General features: G+C 49.1%; 1 non-coding gene across 1 annotated transcript; it reads left to right on the top strand.

Annotated features, from left to right (window-relative positions):
• The first annotated feature begins 19,989 nt into the window (after nucleotides 1-19,989).
• Nucleotides 19,990-20,185, top strand: LOC120938575. The gene has a single exon (XR_005749143.1). It is a non-coding gene; the product is annotated as a U2 spliceosomal RNA (small nuclear RNA).
• Nucleotides 20,186-20,254: the final 69 nt, after the last annotated feature.

The raw sequence follows: 20,254 nt of genomic DNA, 5'->3' as shown, positions 1-20,254 counted from the left end.
GTCACTTCTCTAGGTCTGGACAATGAATTCAGTGCCCTCGCTGGTGGCTCCGAAATGAGGTCCACGAGTGTTCTATAGTAGATGGCTGTGAAGCCATCCGGGCCTGGACTTTTTTTTCCAATTTTATGATGACATTTTCGATTTTTGTGGGGGTGATTAGCCTTTCCAGGACATCAGTTTCAATACCATCCAGCGTGGGTAAACCACTTTTGTCAAGAAAATCTTTTATGATGTGTGCCCTACTTCCCGACAGACCTGGGGGCCTATGCTGTTGCGGCAGGTTATAAAGGCCATTATAGTAGGACTGGAAATGCTTTGCAATCTCTTCAGTAGACACATCAAAGCTGCCTTCAGCACCCTTAATCCCCATAATGGTATTACCATGGGTTTGTTCTCTCAGAGCCTTCGCTAGATATTTGCCCGTTTTATTGCCTGATTCATAATAGATTTTCTTTCTAAAAAACAAAAAGCGTTTTGCCCTGTTGTCAAGGATTTGTTGCAAAGCCTTCCTAGCATCTAAGAGCTCTGAAGCCATAGTCAGGGAGAGGGATTGCTTGTGTAACGTCTCCAGTTCATGGATACGATTGGAAATTTTCCTAATTTCTGCTTCTCTGTCCCTCTTACGCTTCGCTCCCATTTTCATTAATTCCCCTCTGATGGCGCACTTATGCTCTTCCCTTATCACTAGAGGGTCCATATCTGGTGTATTGTTGGGTTAAAAAATTGTTTTAAAGACACCTTTATGTCCTCCAACAACAAAGGGTCTGTAATCAGGGAGGAGTTGAGTCTCCAAGTCTGTGATTTCGGCTGTTTCTTGAGAAGGTCTAGAGTCATAGCAACTGGCGCGTGGTCTGAAACCGAACCTATACCAATTCTAGCATCTGTCAACAGTGGTAAATCTTTTTGTGTGATAAACAAGTAGTCTATATGTGTGTACTTGTCAGGAAAGGTTCCTCCCGCTGGTGATACTGCCTGGTATTTGGCGTGCAGTACTGTGGTCCACCACCAGGTGTCTCCTGGCAGTCTGGAACTGCCAGGGGAGCTCTCCCCTGGTGGTATTATGTGATCCTTGGGCTGCAGTACTGGCGTCCACCAGCGGGGAGTTCTTGGCAGTGTGGGGCCGACATCTCCTGCGATCAGGTGTCACCTGAGCCTGATTGCAGGAGATGTGTATAAATACCTGGCAGTGACAATTAGACCTTGCCTTGATATCTTTCTTGCGCCCTAACCTGAAACCTGTACCTGAACCTGGAATCCTGTTATCCTGTACCCTGTGCTCTGTACCTATACCTGTTACCCCTGTGATCCATCCATCCCCTCCTTGTCCTGTTTGTGCTCCCTTTCCCCAGCTGCTGACCTCCCGTTGACGATCCTGGCCTGGCCCTGTTGTGATTCCGGTTTGTCCTTCTTACTTGTACATATTAGTCTATTACTGTTTTTATTCGTGGTTTCTGTTGGTGTTGGTTGGAGTGTTTTTGGAGGTTGTTATTTTAATATATTATTTCACTATCCTTAATAAACCATATTTTCACTTAAAACACGTCTGGGTTCCCTCTGTTGCAGTCCACACAGCTCTGATCACATCTGATTCATGACAGTACTTTTCGTGGGGGAAAGAGAAGAATGAGAAATCCCGTCCATCAGGATGCCGGAAGCGCCATGCATCTATTAGTTGTAAGGAATTTAAAAGAGATTTGATCTGTTTAAGTGTCCTATATTTCACGCTAGTTTTACCATTGGATGTGTCTACCAAGGGATTCAACGGGATGTTGAAATCTCCTCCTAGCACTATGCAACCCGCCGCAAAGCATTGTAGTTGTTGGATTAGCTGTCTGCAAAAGGATAAGTGGGCCTTATTTGGAAAATAGACGTTCGCCAAAGTTAAAGGTATGCCACCGTACGACCCCTTGACAAACACAAACCTGCCCTCTGGGTCCACCTGTTGGTCTGTGAGTTGAAAGGGGGCATCCTTATGGATTAGGATTGTGACTCCCTTTGATTTAGCGAGATCATTAGTAGCGTGAATTGCCCTCGAATGTTGAGTCGGTGAGCCTAGGCACATGGTGTGTTTTGAAATGTGTCTCTTGTATGAATACGAAGTGAGGTTTACCTTTTTTGAGTTCCCTGAGCAACGCTGATCGCTTTTCGGGAGAGTTCAACCCTCGCACATTGTGGGAGACAACCACCGGAGCACGGCCCAATGAGGAGTACGCCATGAGACAGATCCAGGAGTAGACAGCTAACCGACTGGTCCTGAAATAAAATCCAAGAAAACAAAGAAAAAAAGAGAAAACAAAAAAAGTAGCAAATTACTGAGTTATGGCAGTATAATCAAATATCAGATCCACATGTGAAGCAAGAGAGAATGAGAGAGAAAGATAGGCAGTCAAGAAGGAGAATTGGAGAGTACAGTAACTACCTCACGATAGAGCCCTATCTTTTGAGGTCAAACAAATGGTAGTGCTTCGTGGCCCAATAGGACCACACACTTTGTGGGGGTAAGGGAGGCGGCCACTCGGTGAGTGGAAGAACGCTCCTCCTTAGCTCCAAAAAAAATTAGGAGGTAACACAGTCAGCCAGTATCAAAATTGGAAAAAAAAAATAATAATATATAAAAAACAAAGACTGAAAATGTACCTCCCAACCACACACAGCCTACAAAACAGCTATTTGTAATCAAACAAAAATAAAGCAACAATGAATTAACCCGACCAGTTAGTGATGAGTTGCGGACCAGGGATGAACTGGCGCACTCTACCACCGAGTCGTCTCACACCTATCTAATAGGACACTGAGTGAGAAGACAAAAAATATAAATAAGTATGCTAAGATGACCCAAAACCAGGCAAACAGTACTTAGACAAAAAATTAGCCATAAAGCCCTTCCTATTAAATGACAATTTCCCGCCCCAGAAAGAATTCCCAAACTGCATTAGCAAATTTTAAGGCATAAGTCCCCCTTAAGCAAGGTGAGGGGGCAAAAACAAAAGGAGGAGGGGTTAGGAGTGAGGGAGGGGGAGAGGGGGTAGAGGTAGGGGGAGAGGGAGTGGGGTCCCGCTCCATTAGGAAGTCTATGATCATCCTGGGGGGTGTTTAAGCATCTACGGTGCGGAGGGCAGTCTGGAGAACCGTCTGAAGTGCAGCAAGTCATTCGTGGGTATCAGAACGGCATCAGCAGGGCTTAGTAAATAATAAAAAAATAAGAAGAACAAGGAAAAAAAAAAGAGGGAAGAGGAAAAAGCTCATCTGGTCTGGATCCTCAGAAGCCTTCCACTCGCTCATGATCCAAGGCAGGTCTCCATCCCGGGGTGCTATTCTTGACTCCTCCGCCCTTGGCATTCAGCAACCTCTTCGTCTGTCTCTTCTCAGGGGACGAGAGCGGGGAATGAGAGGGGCTCCGTTCACGTGGTGAGAGGGCAAAATCAGCATACCAGTCTGGAAGTGCTATCAAGTCCAGCCCCAGGCCCTCGCAAAAGTCTGGCAAGTCCGCCGGAACTCTCAGAATGTGCTGTTGACCATTTGCAGACACAATGAGTGCGAAAGGAAAACGCCAAGTATACCTGATTTCTTTCTCTCTCAGGGCATCTAGTAATGGACGCAGGTCCCTGCGGTTCTTTAAAGTAATCTGGGACAGGTCTTGGAATAACATTGATTCCCCATTAAAGACTACGCGGTCATTCCGTCTCGCCTTTCTCATAATTTCCTCCTTCAGTTGAAAGTTCTGTGCACGAACAAATTCTATTCCCACATCTTCCTGTCTCTCAAGCAGGCTATTGAACAGTCTCTGAAGAGCAGGTATAATGTGGTCTGACTCCACAGATTCAGGGATGCCTCTCACACTAATGTTGGACCTCCGTCCTCTGTTGTCGAGGTCTTCCAGGTGCCTGTTCATTTCTATGAAATGACTAGCATGGACGACTGCAACCCCCTCAAGGCGGTGTATGGCTCTGTCTCTCTGCTTGCTCTGACGCTGCAAGCTTTTCTGTAAGCACGACCAAATTAGTTTTAAGGTCCGTGATTGCGGTAGAAAAGGTGGACTTTATGTCTGCCGTGAAGCCCGACATGTCATCATAGGTCAAGGGCTTGTTGGAGCGAGATGAGCTCCTACCTGTATCCTCGGCAGCTGAGTCAGACTCTCCACTGAAATCTTCCTCGTGGCGTGACGGCACCATCTTGGGACCAGCTTCCCCGTACTGAGCGGCCTGTTTCTGGGTGAAGTGGTCCGTGATAATCCGAGTCGCTGGGGTCGATTTTCCTCGTCGGGAACGTGTCTGGGGGGTGAAGAGCTTTTTGCCCGGCATCGGTGCTGTGGAGGTCGGGAATCAGGTGTGTAGGCTGTGTGCTGACCGGACCTCCTCTAGTGTGCTGCCATCCAAGCCGCGCGCCAAGCCATGCCCCCTATGAAGTTACCTATTCAGCAACACACCTAGATTTAGTCAGTGCACCAATTTTCGACAAGTCAGCTAGTGTTCTACTCCTCACTCGCTCTCTCTCCTAAGGCCCAAAATGAAGCCTTCAATAGCATTGACCACCCTGCTGTCAAACAAGGGGGCTGAATTTACTCCATTGCTGTGCCTTGCTGCATGCAGCAGCTAGCTTGAAAAGTCAGATGAGGCAAGGTTTTTTACTTTTTATCTGGAGGATCCCTTATCCTTTGACTCCCTCTAGTGGCTCTCGTTTTTCAGGCCACGTTATGTTAACTAGGAGGCCGGCCCATGCAAATGGATTTTCCCCTTTAAACGTGCACGAGGAGCACCTGAATCTGTGCAATTCTTGGTTTGGGATGACTGAAGGTCATGACTGGGCTCCAGCAGTGTTGGGCAGGTGTCAGAAAAGTGTGGATTGTCCAGTAGACAGGGAATTAGGCCTGTAGGCCAGCGACGCCCGTCTGGCTGCGGATTCACACCTCTGGACAGCCCAGACTGGGGGGAAGGGCGATTGCCGGGTACAGGCAAACGGGCAACTCTCAGCGAGCCCTCCGGTGAGGCCGGAAAGCCGCTCGCTCGAAACAGAGAATAATTGGGTTATCGCTTCTCGGCCTTTTGGCTAAGATCCAGTGTAGTTCTGCTGTGCTGGTGATTAGTCAGAAGGTGCCCGGGGTACCCGACGGTCGGCCCTGGGGGGATCGTTCCTCTTCGGAGGGGCCCCCCCTTGCTGCTATTGGCCTTAGGCTTAGTCCCCGGGCAACGGGAAGCGATCGCCTACTTACTTCCCTTTGTGGGATGTGGAGTAGTCCCTAGGTGAACATGGTGTTTACACCTGACGCACCAAATACAGTTCGGCTGTCTGTTGTTGAGGAGAGGAGGGATGACGTTGGGCTGCACCATATTCAGAAGCGCGTAATCGAGGAACTGTTGGGAATGGCTCGTGAGAGTATTTTTTGCGTACAGTGCTTTCCTTCCACTGGTGTTTATGATGTCACCTTTTGGGAGAAAGCTGACTTGCAAACATGTTGGTTACGGCAGGCGGAGAAGCAGGGCGACCCATTATTGGACGGCATAACCTTCCATTGTCGGGAGAGCAAGTTGCAGATACCGGTCATTGTCCACATGTACAACCCTTTCGTGAAGAATGAGGAGATTGTGGCCTTTTTGGCCATGTACTGTGATTCCGTTTCTGCTGGACAGGAACAGGCCAATATTTTTGGGACTTTTAACGGCAAGCGCAAGTTTTGGGTCCAGCAGAAACGGGATCCAGACGGAATTGGAGGGGTAAGGCACCCACCCCAGACTTTTTCTATTGGGTCCAATCGTGGGTATCTTTGGTACCCAGGGCAGCCTACATTTTGCCGGCTGTGTTATTCCTTCGGGCACACCAAGGAGGAGTGTGTGACTGGTGAGGTTTGCAGGAACTGCTTCAAGCCTGGCCATAAGACCGCAGGCTGTGGGGAGGGCAGGAAATGCCATATTTGTGGTAGCCGGGAGCATCTTGCCCAGAATTGCCTGAAGGTGGCCCGGGGGAGTCAGCCAAGCCAGCAGTCGGGCCCACAGGGGAAAGACGCTGGAGGTGGAGAGTCACTGGAGAGTGGGGGAGGCAGAGCCTCCTATGCCGATGCAGTGAAGGGCAGTAACATCATTGCCCCTCCCCTGTGTGTGATATAGCCCGTGCTGAGGATCTTCCTCGCGAGCCTCTAGATGCTGCCGTGGGGGACGCGCGCTCCAGTAGGGCTGAGTGCGCGCCTGAGGCCCTGGCAGCGGAGGGTGAGCAGGAAAGGGAGGTAGTGGTGGCTGATGGGGGGGGGGCAGGCCCGAGTGCTGAGAGTCCTGCGCAGGAGGCAATGGATCTCAGCCACGATTCACTGAAGCGGAAAAAAGAAAACTCTCCTTTGTCTCCCTCACAGGTCATCGAGGACTACAGCGATGTGGGCTCTCCGAAGGAGGACGTGGCGGCTGACTCAGACGACTCGGGCCAATCGTATATCAGTGCTGATAAGGTGGAACATCTGCAGGATGTGACCGGCTACCACAGAACAAAGGCCAGAAAAAAAACTGAGGTAAAAAAAGGGGGGGTGGTTCCTGCGAAGACCCGGAGTTCTAAGGCGAGTAGGAAAAAGAAGTGACGGTCAATTTTCTTTTTTGTCTTGGACCGGTGTGCTGTCTAAATTTCCCTTAGATGAAATTAAGGATCTCTTCACTCAATGTTAGGAGTATAAGATCTGCATACAGGAGGGCAGCCATTTTCCAGCTTTTTGCTGCCCTGCCCTGTGATATTTTATGTCTGCAGGAGTGCAACTTGAGTGAGGAGCCCCGGGCTGCTGGTTGGACCCAGGGACCTGCAGTATGGTCCTTGAATAATAGAAAGAGTGGCGGGGTGTGTGTGCTCTTTAAAAATAATAACTTTAAGGTCCGAAGGGTTGTACATGTGGACCAGGGCCGGTGTCTGCTGTTTTTTTTTGAGTTTGGGGGTATTATTTTTCGTCTGTTTTGTATATTGCTCTTTTTGAAAAATTTAAAAATTTTTGGGGGGGGAGGGAACCTACTTTTTTGGTTGGGGATTTTAATTGTATTATTAGGGATGGGGATAGAGTGAGTAGTGGTGGGGTTGGTGGTGGTGGTAGCACAATGGACAAGTCGGGGAAGGAGCTTGGGGATATTGTTAGGATGTTTAATTTTGTTGATGCTGGGTGTGATGGGGGGTCAACCTTTTTTAGTTCTGGTGGGAAGGTATCCTCACGGATTGATTTTTGTTTTTTGTCCAGGAACATGAAAAAAGAATATTTTAAAATTGAGAAGATGCCTTTCACGGATCATGGTAGGATTGATTGTGGAGTAAGTATATGTGCTGAAGGTTTGTATGGGAAGGGGGTGTGGAAGTTGAATGTGGATGTGTTGGAGGATGTGAAAATAAGAGAAGAGTATGGTAGTTTTTTTTTGAGGTTGAAAGGTAGGAAGAATGATTTCGGAAGCATGGTTGAATGGTGGGAGTGGGTGAAAGTTAGGACAAAAGAGTTTTTTGTGAGGAAGGGGTGTGAGAGAGCGCGGAATGAAAGATTTATGTATGAAATGTGGCAAAAGAGGTTTGACTATTTGGAGGAAATGAGGGAGTTGGGAGAGGATGTGTCCGTGGAGATTGGGGAGGCGAGAGAGAAGTTGAATGAGTTTTTGGAGGCGAAAGGGAGAAAGATTGTGTTTCAGGCGAAAATGGAGGTGAAAGAGAAGGATGAAAGGTGCACTAAATTTTTCTTTAAGAAGGTGTTTGGAGGGAGGATGGAAATGAAGGATGTGAGTGGTGCGGTAGTGGTTGGAAATAAGGGTATAAGTGAGGCGGTGACAAGTTTCTATTCTGAATTGTATACGGCTGGTAAGATTGATGTGAGCGCGGAGAAAGAGGTTTTGGGTGAGGTTGAGGCGTGTTTGAGTATGGAGGATAGAGAGTTGTTGATGGCGGATGTAACGAAAGAGGAAGTGGAGAAATGTATGAGGAGTTTAAAAAAAGGGAAATCACCAGGTGGCGATGGGCTGCCGGTGGATTTTTATTGTGTTTTTTGGGAAGTGATTGGGGGGTGTGTTTTTGATGTATGTAAGGAGGTGTTGGCGAGTGGAAGTTTGTCTGAGTCTATGCGTGAGAGTGTTATTGTTTTGTTGCACAAAAAGGGAGATAGGAGTGATCTAAAAAATTGGAGGCCTATTTCACTTTTGAATGTAGATTACAAGATGATTGCGAAAAGTTATGGCTGACAGAATGAGGGAGGTGATTGGGAAGATGGTGGGTGAAGAGCAAGTGTGTGCAGTGCCTGGAAGAAAGATTGCTGAGAGTTTGGTGAGTCTGAGGGATGCTTTGTGGTGGTGTAAGAGTAGGAGTCAGGCGGTGGCTGTGTTAGCAGTTGATTTTGAGAAAGCGTATGATCGGGTGGTGCATGATTTTATGTTTAAGATATTGTCTAGGATGGGTGTGCCGGAGAGGATGATTGGGTAGATTAGGAGTATGTATAAGGGTATGGTTAGTAGAGTGCTTGTGAATGGATGGTTAACAGGGGAGGTGCAGATTAAGGCGGGTGTGAGGCAGGGGTGTCCGTTGTCCCCTGTGTTGTTTGTTTGTGTGATTGAGCCTTTGTTGCGTATGTTGAAAAAGGATAAAATTGTGAGGGGTGTGGAAGTGCCTGGTGGGGGTGGTAAGTGTCTGAGTGTGATTGGGTATATGGACGACGTTACTGTATTATGTAGGAGTGTGGCAGGTTTGAGGAGGGTGAAATTGTTAGTGGATGTGTTCTGTATGGCAAGTGGTTTTAGGGTGAATATGGAGAAGAGCGAGTGTAAGGTGTTTGGAGTGTGGAGCGACATGATGGCTTGTGGATGGAAAGAATGTGTTGGAGGGTTGAGGGTGCTTGGAGTAAAGTTTGATCATGATTTGTATGGTAGGGAAAGTTGGGAGGATGTGAGAGGGAAATTGGAAAAAAGAATCCAGTTCTGGTCTTTGAGATCTATGTCCCTGGAGGGTAAGGCTTTAGTTATTAAATCAGTTTTTTTACCAATTTTTATGTTTTTGTATTTTGTTTTCCCAGCACCAGATAGGGTGTTTAAAAAAATTATTAAATAATGTTTTACTTTTTTTTGGTCATCCAAAATGGAAAAGCTTAAGAGGGATAAAGTTGTGAAAGGTAAGTTAAATGGGGGGAAAGGGTTGGTGTGCATTGAGAGGTTTCTGGTTGTGAGATATATAAGTATGTGTGTGAAGCTTGGTAAGTCTGAGAGTTTGGCTGGGTGTTTTCTGAGGTATGTGGGAGGTGGTGTGTTGAGGAGATGTAAATTGTTGGAGTGTGATTTGAGGAAGCCTGTGTGTTTTAGCCCACCGTGGTTTTACGTGAGGATTGAGAGAGGTATTAGGAGGTATGGTTTGGAGAGTGTAAGTAAGGAAGCTTGGTGTGAATGTAAGAAAGTATTGAAGATGATGGATGGGAGGGAGGATTTGGAAATAATAGGTGTTTTGAGTGAGGTTAAGAGTGAAAGAGTGTGGCGGAATGTGTGTGTCAGTGATCTGACCAATAGGCAGAAGGATGTGGCTTGGATGATTGTGCATGGGTGTTTGCCGACGAGGGTGTTTCAGCGTAGAAGGAGGTTGGTTGACAGTGAGGTGTGTCCGAGGGAAGGGTGTAGAGGATGTGAGGATGTGGTTCATTTATTGTGGAGATGTGTGTTTGCAAAGAAAGTATGGATGAAGATGGGTGGTTTAATTAAAGGTTTGACTGGAGTGGAAGATTTAACGTATGAGATGGTTGTGTATGGATTGTGTGATTTAGGGGATGAAAAAATGAGGTTGTTTTGGTTGTTGGTTAACTGTGTGAAGGAGTGTTTGTGGGATGTTAGGAACATTTTAGTTTTTCGGAGTGAAGTGGTAAGTGTGAAGGAGTGTGCCGCCATGATGCGTGGAAGGCTATACTTCTACGGACTGTGCGATGTTAAATATTTTGGGTTACCTAAAGCACAGGAATGTTGGTGTTTTAGGCAATGGAAATATTGGGTGTAAATTGTGTTCAGGGTTATGTTTTTGATGTTGTTTTGATGAATCTAACTTTTTTATTTTTGTCTTTCAGGTTGAGGGCAGGCGGTGGTGAAGGGAAAGTGTGGAGCAAGTGTTGAGGAGTGTTTTTTGTTTGTGTAGGGATAGGGTTGAGGGATAGAATATTATAAGGGTAGTTTTTTATTGTACTATTTTCGATGGGTGGAAGGGGTTTGCTGTAAAATATTTTCTTGTTTTTTTTGCCTTTTTTATTGTTGGATATTTTGATGATGTATGCTTTGTTTGTTGTTTACCTTTGGGGTTTTGTGGGAGGGTTTTGTGGGAGGAATATGGGTGTCATATGTAAATATTGTCAAATTTTTGGTATTATGGAAATATTGTCTTTTGTATTGTGAAAATAATTGTTAAAGTTTTTGTATTTCTTGTTTTTATCTTGTACAGTATGTACAATACGTTGTTGTACATATTTTTGTTTGTTTTTGTCAATGTTTACTTTGTATTTTATTTATGAAATTTTAAATAAAAGAATTAAAAAAAAATCTGTTCTTATCAGTTGCCAATAGGTGGTGCTAAGCTGACTGTCCCCGGTACCCTGTGGCAGGGGGAAAGGGATGGCAGTCGGCGGACGCTAAGCCTGTTGGTGTGGAGGTGGAAGCCTTCTGATGTGGACAGAGAGGCATGAGGTCGAAGCCAAGAGGCCGGGTCCCTGGCCGTTGGCCTGGATTTGGTGGTATCTGCCCCAGTCAGTTGTTCTGGAGGGAACCCTTGCTTCTCCTTTAACCGGGATGGAGCGGGTAGTACTTCCAGAATGTGATTAGGTGGGAGAGATAGGGGTTGTGGGTAGAGTCTGCGTCAGTAGGCTCTCCCCGACCTCTTCTCCCACCTTCCTGGCTGGGAAGGGTGCTGCCGGTCCGGACCGGGGGCTAGGGACCGTTGAAAAGCCCGTGGAGATTGTGCCCCTGGAGTGGCAGTCCAGGGGTGCCATACTTTGCACGAGTGTTTGAGGGGCACTCATCGTGTGGCACCTTCAGGTCACTGATCTCCACAACACACTTTTCACACCTGCCGCTTGGGCCGGGCCTTTTGGCTAGGACCAGTGGAATTTTTATCCTGGCCGGAGGGCCGGCCAATGTATTTCACATTGGTCACTTTCCTCACCTTCCCATCTTCCTTTTCCCCACTTTCTTTTATTATTTTCCCCTGTTTGTCTTGTTTTGTCACTTTTTCTGTTTGGTGCTTGCACTTTTAGTGTGGCGAGTAGGGTGCTGGTCCTCGGGCCGGTCTCTGAAAGTCTTGGGAGTTGGTGGACTCGGCCTTCTGGTTAGGTTCACTGGCTCTCATGGGGTCTCCCTTCGGGGGAGCCTCACCGAGGAGGGTTCTGTTTCGGCAGTCACTCCGAGGATGTTGGGTCCTTGTGGCTTCGGCTGCTTGGACCAAGATGGGTCCATATGGCTTCGGCTGTATGGACCACAGTAACTCTTTTCCCTGTCAGGAGCCTAACGCCCCGGGGGATCAGAGACGGGTCCTTTTCGGAGGACCACTGACGTTTGCACCCGTCGCAGTTTTTTGTGATGTCACTCTTTATGTGTGTGCACATTTTTCCCTGCACCGGGTGGAGTTTTTGGGTTGTGTTTTGCACGCCACAGGCTTTTCAACAGAAAAAAAAAAAAGTAGTCTCCACTGCACGCTTTTTTTAGCACCTGCCTCCTGGGCCGGGCCTTTTGGCTAGGACCGGAGGAATTTTTTATTCCTGGCCGGAGGGCCTGGTCATTGTTTCACCACAATGGCCACTTCTTTCATTCTCCTCTCCACTATCCCTTCCCCCACTTTATTTTATTTAAGCCTGTGTTTGTCACTTTTTTGTCTTTTTTTGTTGTGCACGTTTTGTCACTGTGTGATTAGTAGGGTGCGGGTCCTCGGGCCAGCCCTGAACATCTTGGGAGTGGGTGGACATGGCCTTCTGGCTTAGTTCGCCTGCTCTCATGGGGTCTCCCTTCGGGGGAGCCCCACCTAGTACTGGGAGGGTTCTGTTTCGGCAGTCCCTCCGAGGAAGTTGAGTCCGTGTCGGCTTCGGTTGCTCGGACCACAGTACCTCAGTCCCCGTCTGGAGCCTAACGCCCCGGGGGATCAGGGTTTGGGTCCCTCTTCACAGGAGGACCACTTGACGTTGCACCCGTCTGCACGTTTTTGTGAACACTCTTTATGTGTGTGCACATTTTTTCTGCACCGGGTGGAGTTTTTTGGGTGTGTTCACACGCCATAGGCTTTTCAAAAAAAAAAATAAAAAAGTAGTCTCCACTGCCATATTCTTGGTCAAGAGGTGTCTGGAGTACCCGGAGGTCGGCCTTGGGGGGAGTGTCCCTTTTCGGGGGGGCCCCCTTGCTGCTATTGGCCTGAGGCTTAGTCCCCAGACAACGAGAGGTGATCCCCTTACCCACCTTTCCTTTGTGGGCTGGTGTGGTGTTATGGTGCCAGGATGGTGGTAGCTCCTGATGCCCCCAACACGATTCGGCTGGTAGTTACCGAGCAGAAAAGGGCGGATGTTGGACTGTACTTTGTACAGAAGACCGTGTTTGAGGAACTTTTTGGGATGACACGGGAGAGTATCTTTTGCGTGCAATGTTTTCCGTCCAGTGGTTTTTATGATATAACCTTTTGGATGAAAGCAGATATGCAGACATGTTAGCTGAGACAAACAGAGAAGGCTGCAGAACCGATCCTGGAGGGTTTGACATTTTTATGCAGTGAGACCAAGACACGGGTGCCCCTGATGGTACACATGTATAACCCATTCGTGAAGGACGAGGAAATTAGTGTTTTTCTTTTACGTTATTGTGATTTTGTGTCGGCAGGGTCAAAGCAAACCAATATTTTAGGTACTTTTAATGGACATAGAAAATTTTGGGTCCAGTTTAAAAAGGATTTGGCGGGGATTGGCGGGGTAAGACACCCACTATAGGCCTTCTCCATAGGGCCCAATAGGGGCTACCTGTGGTACCCCGGGCAGCCTGTTTTCTGCAGGTTCTGCTTCTCCTTCGGCCATGCTAAGGAGGACTGCCAGGCAGGACAGGTCTGCTGCAATTGTTTCAAGACCACCCATAAAACGGCCGAGTGTCCCGAAGGGAAAAAATGTCACCTGTGTGGGGGTGACCACCTGGCGAAGGCATGTCCCCAGGTGCCTCGCAGCAACAGGGCGGAGGAGATGCCAGGGTCAAGTAATCCGGCAAAGGAGGGAGGTGCTGCACCTGTGATCTCCTATGCGGAGGCTGTGAAAGAGAGGAAATGGTCCAATGATCCCTTGGAGGCCTTGGACCAGGCTATTGCTGACCTTGCCGGGAACAAGTCACAGGGCCCGGAGCCTGGATTGCTCCCTGATGAGGCCGGGGCGGGTAGGGTCCCCTCAGATGGAGGTGTGCCTGATAACCTTGCGGCTGAGGGGGAGCAGCAGGCGGATGGTGAGTGTGGTGTGGAGGAGGACATGGACCAGGAACAGGACTCTGGGGCGCAGAAGGCAGCAGGCTCCGAGTCTGTTTCCTCTTCGCAGGCTATTGGGGAGTTCCCGAGCGATGCAGAGCCTTCACTGGCCGGTCCGGACACCGAGGCTGGCTGTTCGGAGGTGCTTTTTACCAGCGCTGGCCAGGTGGAGGACCTTCAGGCCGTCATGGGGTATCGCAGGAGCTCTAGGATGAAGCAGTTTGAGGCAAAGATGGTGGGTGTCTTAAAAAAAAAGAAAAAGGGGAAATGTAAGGGGAAAGAGTAATTTTGATTATTTTTTGGTTTGCTTTGACCCTGCCTTTTTCTTTTCTTTTGATGGGAGGGCTGGGTTAGGTTTTTTGTTGCGGAGGTAGGGGTGGTTTTTTAAAAACTTTGATTTGGGGGGGGGGGGGGACGGGGAAGAGTTAAGGGATATGTTTATGTTTATTTTATTTAAGTTAGTTGCCTAAGATTCTTTGTTTTTTTGTAATGTGTTTTTTCTAATATGTGCCTAATATGTGCCTTTTTGTTTTCTTTTCAGGGATCGGTGAAGGGCAAGCGTGAAGGGATATGAAAGGATTGAGCTGTGTTATTGTAGGGATAGGGTGGAGGGATAGAATGCTTTTTCTAATTTTGCATATGTAAATAAGGGTGGTTGTGGGATTCTTTGTTGGGTTTTTTGTATCTGTTATCTTTGTTTTGTTTATTATAAATATTCATTTGATAGTTATGGAAAATGCTACATTGTAAATATTCATTTGCTACGTTGTAAAGTTTCTTTTGATGTTTTTGAAAATGTTACGTTGTAAATATTCTTTTGAGTAAATGCTTTTATGTTTGTATCTTTTGAAATTTTAAATAAAAGAATTAAAAAAAATCTGTTCTTATCAGTTGCCAATAGGTGGTGCTAAGCTGACTGTCCCCAGTACCTGGGCAGGGGGAAAGGGATGGCAGTCGGCGGACGCTAAGCCTGTTGGCGTGGAGGGGAAAGCCTTCTGATCGGGACAGAGAGGCATGAGGTCGAAGCCAAGAGGCCGGGTCCCTGGCCTTTGGCCTGGATTTGGTGGTATCTGCCCCAGTCAGTTGTTCTGGAGGGAACCCTTGCTTCTCCTTTAACCGGGAAGGAGCGGGTAGTACTTCCAGAATGTGATTAGGTGGGAGAGTTAGGGGTTGTGGGTAGTAGCCTGCTTAGGTGGGCTCTCCCCGACCTCTTCTCCTACCTTCCTGGCTGGGAAGGGTGCTGCCGGTCCGGACCGGGGGCTAGGGACCGTTGAAAAGCCTGTGGAGATAGTGCCCCTGGAGCGGCAGTCCAGGGGTGCCATACATTGCACAAGTGTTAAGGGGCACTCATCGTGTGGCACCTTAGGTCACTGATCTCCACATTCACACTTTTCACACCTGCCTCTTGGGCCAAGCCTTTTGGCTAGGACCAGAGGAATTTTTGTTTCCTGGCCGGAGGGCCGGCCAACGTATTGCACGTTGGTCACTTTCCTCACTCTCCCATCTTCCTTCTTCCCCACTTTCCTTTTTTATTTTACCCCGTTTTTGTCTTTTTTGTTTGGTGCGTGCACTTTAAGTGTGGCGAGTAGGGTGCTGGTCCTCGGGCCAAGCTCTGAAAGTCTTAGGAGTCGGTGGATATGGCCTTCTGGCTTAGTTCGCCGGCTCTTATGGGGTCTCCCTTCAGGGGAGCCTCACCGAGGAGGGTTCTGTTTCGGAAGTTCCCTCCGAGGATGTTGGGTCCTTGTGGCTTCGGCTGCTTGGGCCAAGATGGGTCCATATTGCTTCGGCTGTATGGGCCACAGTTACTCTTTTCCCTGCCAGGAGCCTAACGCCCCGGGGGATCAGAGCTGGGTCCTTTTCGGAGGACCACTTGACGATGCACCCGTCGCAGTTTTTTGTGTTTCACTCTTTGTGTGTGCACATTTTTTCCTGCACCGGATGGAGTTTTTGGGTTGTGTTTTGCACGCCACAGGCTTTTCAACAGAAAAAAAAAATCAGTCCAAATCCTCCTTATTAGGGTGCCGGTCCTCGGGCCAGCCCTGAATGTCTTGGGAGTAGGTGGACATGGCCTTCTGGCTTAGTTCACTTGCTCTCATGGGGTCTCCCTTCGGGGGAGCCCCACCTAGTACTGGGAGGGTTCTGTTTTGGCAGTCCCTCCGAGGAAGTTGGGTCCGTGTCGGCTTCGGTTGCTCGGACCACAGTACCTCAGTCCCCGTCTGGAGCCTAACGCCCCGGGGGATCAGAGTTTGGGTCCCTCTTCACAGGAGGACCACTTGACGTTGCACCCGTCTGCACGTTTTTGTGAACACTCTTTATGTGCGTGCACATTTCTGCACCGGGTGGAGTTTTTGGGTGTGTTCACACGCCATAGGCTTTAAAAAAAAAAAAAATCAGTCCAAATCCTCGATGCCAACGGCTTCTGGATAGGTAAGTGGTCCGTCCTTTGCAAGCAGAGGAAAGACCCGTCGGGGGAAATGCAGCACCTGCAGCCGTGCTTCTCCCTGGGATATTCCGCAGGCTCACTTTTTTACCCTGGGATGCCCAACAACTGTAACAGATGTGGCCATTCTGGGCACCTAGGTAAGGATTGCAGAGAGCTTTCTTGCAGGTTCTGTAGGGTCTCAGGCCATGAGACCAAGGACTGTCTGAGGTCCAAAACCTGCAACCTCTGTGGTTTGGCAGAGCATGTCTTCATGCAATGCCCCCAGAGGACCCGGACCTACGCTGGAGCCCTGATCTAGGGTAAGCCAGCCCCTAGCTCCGGGAGTAAGCCACCAGTGAAGAAGCCGAGTGAGCCTCGAAAGGCAACAGGTAAGTCGGCCCCTGTCCCGGTCCCTGCCCCCTCCTCTGGCACACCCCCACCCACCCCCTCAGTGCCAGAGGAGACCCTTCCCGCCCCACCGCCCACCGCGGACCTGTCCTCCATGGAGGACTTCCCCGCACTTCCACCCCTGCCGGTGGCCAAACAGGAGGCCGGAAACGGAAGCCTGTGAGCCCACCGACAGAGGAACCCGCCACCTCCACCAAACGGCCCAACGGGGTCCAGCACGAAAGCGCTGGACCAGGGCAATTAGTGGAGGACCTGGAGTCTGCAGGAGAGGAAGACAAGGAGATTACAGCCGACACTGTGCCTAACTCCACCGTCAACACCTTCAACAAGATGATTGACGATGTCCTAGAGGAACTGGGTCTAACCCAGAACAAGCAGCTGAGCAAATGGAGGAGTCACCCCCCCTGTGGGGAGGTAAGTTTGGCCCCTTGCTGACTAGACCTCATACCCTTTTTCATTATGGCAGAGATCTCAATCTTTTCCATTAATGTGAGGAGTATCAAGGATACCTCTAGAAGGCAAGCGGTGCTGACTTTTCTTTCAACTCAGCTGAGTGATGTCTACATGCTCCAGGAGTGCGCTCTTCTTCCCTTGAGAAGGTACACACATCTGACCTCTCAGTGGACCCTTGGTCCCTCCTACTGGTCCGGGGGTGGTGATTGCAATTCCGTAGGGGTTGCCATTCTTGTCAGGGGCGGGCGCTTCACGGTTGACTCCATCCACGAGCTAGTCTGTGGCCGTCTTTTGGTCATAGACGGCTCGTGGGCAGGAGAGCCAATTGGGCTCATCAACGTGTACGCCCCCCCAGATAAGAGTGCGCGGCTGGAACTTTTCCAGACCCTGAGGACACAACTCGTCACCACCAGAGCAGTAGTGATCGGCGGTGATTTCAACTGTCCGATAGAGGAGGATGGGCGCAGCTCCAGCATATACGCAAAACTTGATGCTACTTCTAGGCTGCTCAGGGAGATGATCTCAGAGGCTTCCCTACAGGACACCGTGGGATCCATAGGGAAAGGTACCGTGAACTATTCGTGGTGCCGTCCCGATGGATCTGTGCGTTCCAGGATTGACTTTGTGCTCACTTCCAGAACAGTCAAGCATCGTGAGTTCTCTATGATCCCCTGCTGTTTCTCTGACCACAGAGCTATTCACTTTCGGGGCGAACTTGGCGATGGCTTTGCCCGCGGACCAGGTTCCTGGAAGCTGAATAGTACCCTGCTGGAAAATGAGGAATTGATGGGGGAACAACTACGGGAGGCCTATGCCTCCTGGACGGAGGAAAAGAGATTCTTCGGAAAGGTAAGTGATTGGGAGTTTGTGAAAGTTAAGCTGCGCAGCTTCTTTCAGGCAAGGGGACGTCAGCAAGTGTGTGCAAGGAAGAAGGAACGTGAATTGCAGTCCCTGCAGGACCTTCACCACTGCGGCTGGGACGTTAGGCAGGACCTGGAAGACACCGCGAAGAACCTGAAAGGGTACTTCGAGGAAGAATCTAGGCACATTGTCTTCCGTGCCAACGTGGAGAATCTTGAGAAAGATGAAAAGTGTAATGCTTTCTTTTTCAGGAAACTTCACTCGGGACACACCCCCTTGTCAGAACTGCGTGACGAGACCGGAATGCTCCAGAAGGGGAAGGAGGCTGTGATGCAAGTGGTCGCAGACTACTACACCAACCTCTACTCCCCGAAAGAAATGAACACGGAGGCAGCCGACAGGTTCCTGTCAGGTATCACTAACCAAATTGATCCTGCAGGTTCATCGGCCGTCAACGCCCCTCTGGTGTTGGAGGAGCTGCACTCTGCCGCTAAATCCTTTAGGCGGGGCAGGACCCCAGGTTGCGCTGGTCTCCCAGTAGAGCTCTATGTAGCCCTGTGGGACCTCGTGGGCCCGGACCTGCTTGAGCTGTACGAGGTGATGGTGGTGGAGGGTAGAATGCCTCCATCACTGAGAGAGGGGATGATCACGATTTTGTATAAACGTAAAGGGGAGAGATCGGACCTGAAAAACTGGCGTCCAATCTCTCTTCTGAACGTGGACTACAAAATCCTCGCCAAGGTTTTGGCCAACAGGCTGAAATCTGTCATCGGACAGATCATCCACCCGGATCAAACTTGCGGCATTCCTGGTCGCAGGATTGCGGACAGCCTCGCGCTTGTCCGGGACACGGTCCAGTACATTCACGGCCGCCGTGTGCACGCGGCCCTGGTCAGTCTTGACCAGGAGAAGGCCTTTGACCGTGTCTCCCATGAGTTTATGTGCAGAACCCTGCGCAGGTTCGGTCTTGGAACTGTTTTGTTCGTATGTGAATGTGATGTATAAGGACATTTTTAGTTTGGTGTTGGTAAATGGCTGGAAAACTGACCCCTTTTCAATTTTTTCCGGGGTCAGACAAGGCTGCCCTCTCTCACCTCTGCTTTTTGTTTGCTGTATAGAGCTATTCGCCCGAAGCATCAGACAGAACCCAGAGTTCAGAGGGATCACCGCACCAGGACCAGAAAGACGGGAGGTCAAGTGCTCGCTCTACATGGATGACGTGACGGTGTTCTGTGCCAACCGGCGCTCCATCGACACACTCGTCTGGACGTGTGAGGACTTCGGCCAAGCTTCAGGGGCAAAGGTCAACTGCGGGAAGTCGGAAGTCATGCTCTTCGGAAAGTGGTTCCTGTCTTCTTCTGCGCCCATCCCGTTCAACATCAAAGCGGACTTCATCAAAATTCTCGGAGTCTGGTTTGGAGCGGAAGGCGCAGCCCTGAAGTCCTGGGAGGAAAGACTGGCTAAGATGAGACAGAAGTTTGGACTTTGGAGCCTCAGAGAACTCACCATCGAAGGGAAAACACTGGTACTCCGCAGCGAGATTCTCCCTGTGTTGCAGTACCTCGCTCAGGCTTGCCCCCCCCCCCCCCGGGTTAACACCTGCAAGGCCATCACCAGGGCGGTGTTTCACTTCATCTGGAGCTCCAAAATGGACAGAGTGAAGCGGGCGGTTATGTTCAAGGAACCTCTCAAGGGCGGTAAGGGAGTCCCCGACATCACAACACTACTGAGGGTGTTCTTTGCTTGTAACTGTATCCGCAGGACTTTGGTTGACGGAACAGTGGACTCTGGTGAAAAAATCCATGTCACGTTTTTTCCTCCTGCCTCTTTGGAGGTCTCTCGTATGGGACAAATGGGACAGTTCCATCCCCTACAACTGGGACACTCCATGGTATTACTTGGATACTTTCAAGTTCATCAAGGAGCTGGGGCTGCATGGAGTTAAGCCCGACTTGTGGAAGCCAAAAACGATCCACAAGTTGATTAGAGCATCGGACATCATTGAGACTATTCCAGGCCTCCCTTCAGCCACTTGTAAAGTGGTCTGGAGGAATGTTTCTTCAAAGAGACTCACCAACAGGCACAAAGATCTGGCATGGATGGCAATCCAAGGGTGTTTGCCGCTGAGGACATTCATGCATGCCAGAAACCTGTGCAGATACAGGCACTGCCCCTTTTGTATCATCCAGGAGGAAACTGCTTTCCATGTTTTCTGGGAGTGCCCCTTTGCCAGTATAATGACTTAAAATATGACATGTTTTTTGAAGTACCGAATTCAGGGTAATGCGGCGTCATGCATGATGTGATGGTTCAGGGTATATTACTCTGCACAACACATCGGGCATCATACCGCAGAATGAGTGAATGAATGTAATTTATTTGTACGCTTGGAACTGAATGTACCCTGTTGAAGTATTTCTTTGAAAAACAAAGTATACATTTTCAATCAAAGAAAAATCTGTTCTTATCAGTTTAATATCTGATACGTCCCCTATCTGAGGACCATATATTAAATGGATTTTTAGAACAGAGAGATGGAAGAAGAGCTTGCTCTGTCCACTCCACGCATCGACCTGGTATTGCAGTACCTCCAGGACCGGTGCACCCCTTTCTTACGCAGTGTCAAAAAACAGATTTGAATGGAAAATCATGCAACTTGTTTGTCTTGTGTCTTGTTGC

Source organism: Rana temporaria, chromosome 4 (genome assembly GCF_905171775.1).
Source record: "Rana temporaria chromosome 4, aRanTem1.1, whole genome shotgun sequence".
In the NCBI taxonomy this organism is placed as follows: Eukaryota; Metazoa; Chordata; class Amphibia; order Anura; family Ranidae; genus Rana; species Rana temporaria.
This window is presented reverse-complemented; position numbering and strand designations above follow the sequence as displayed.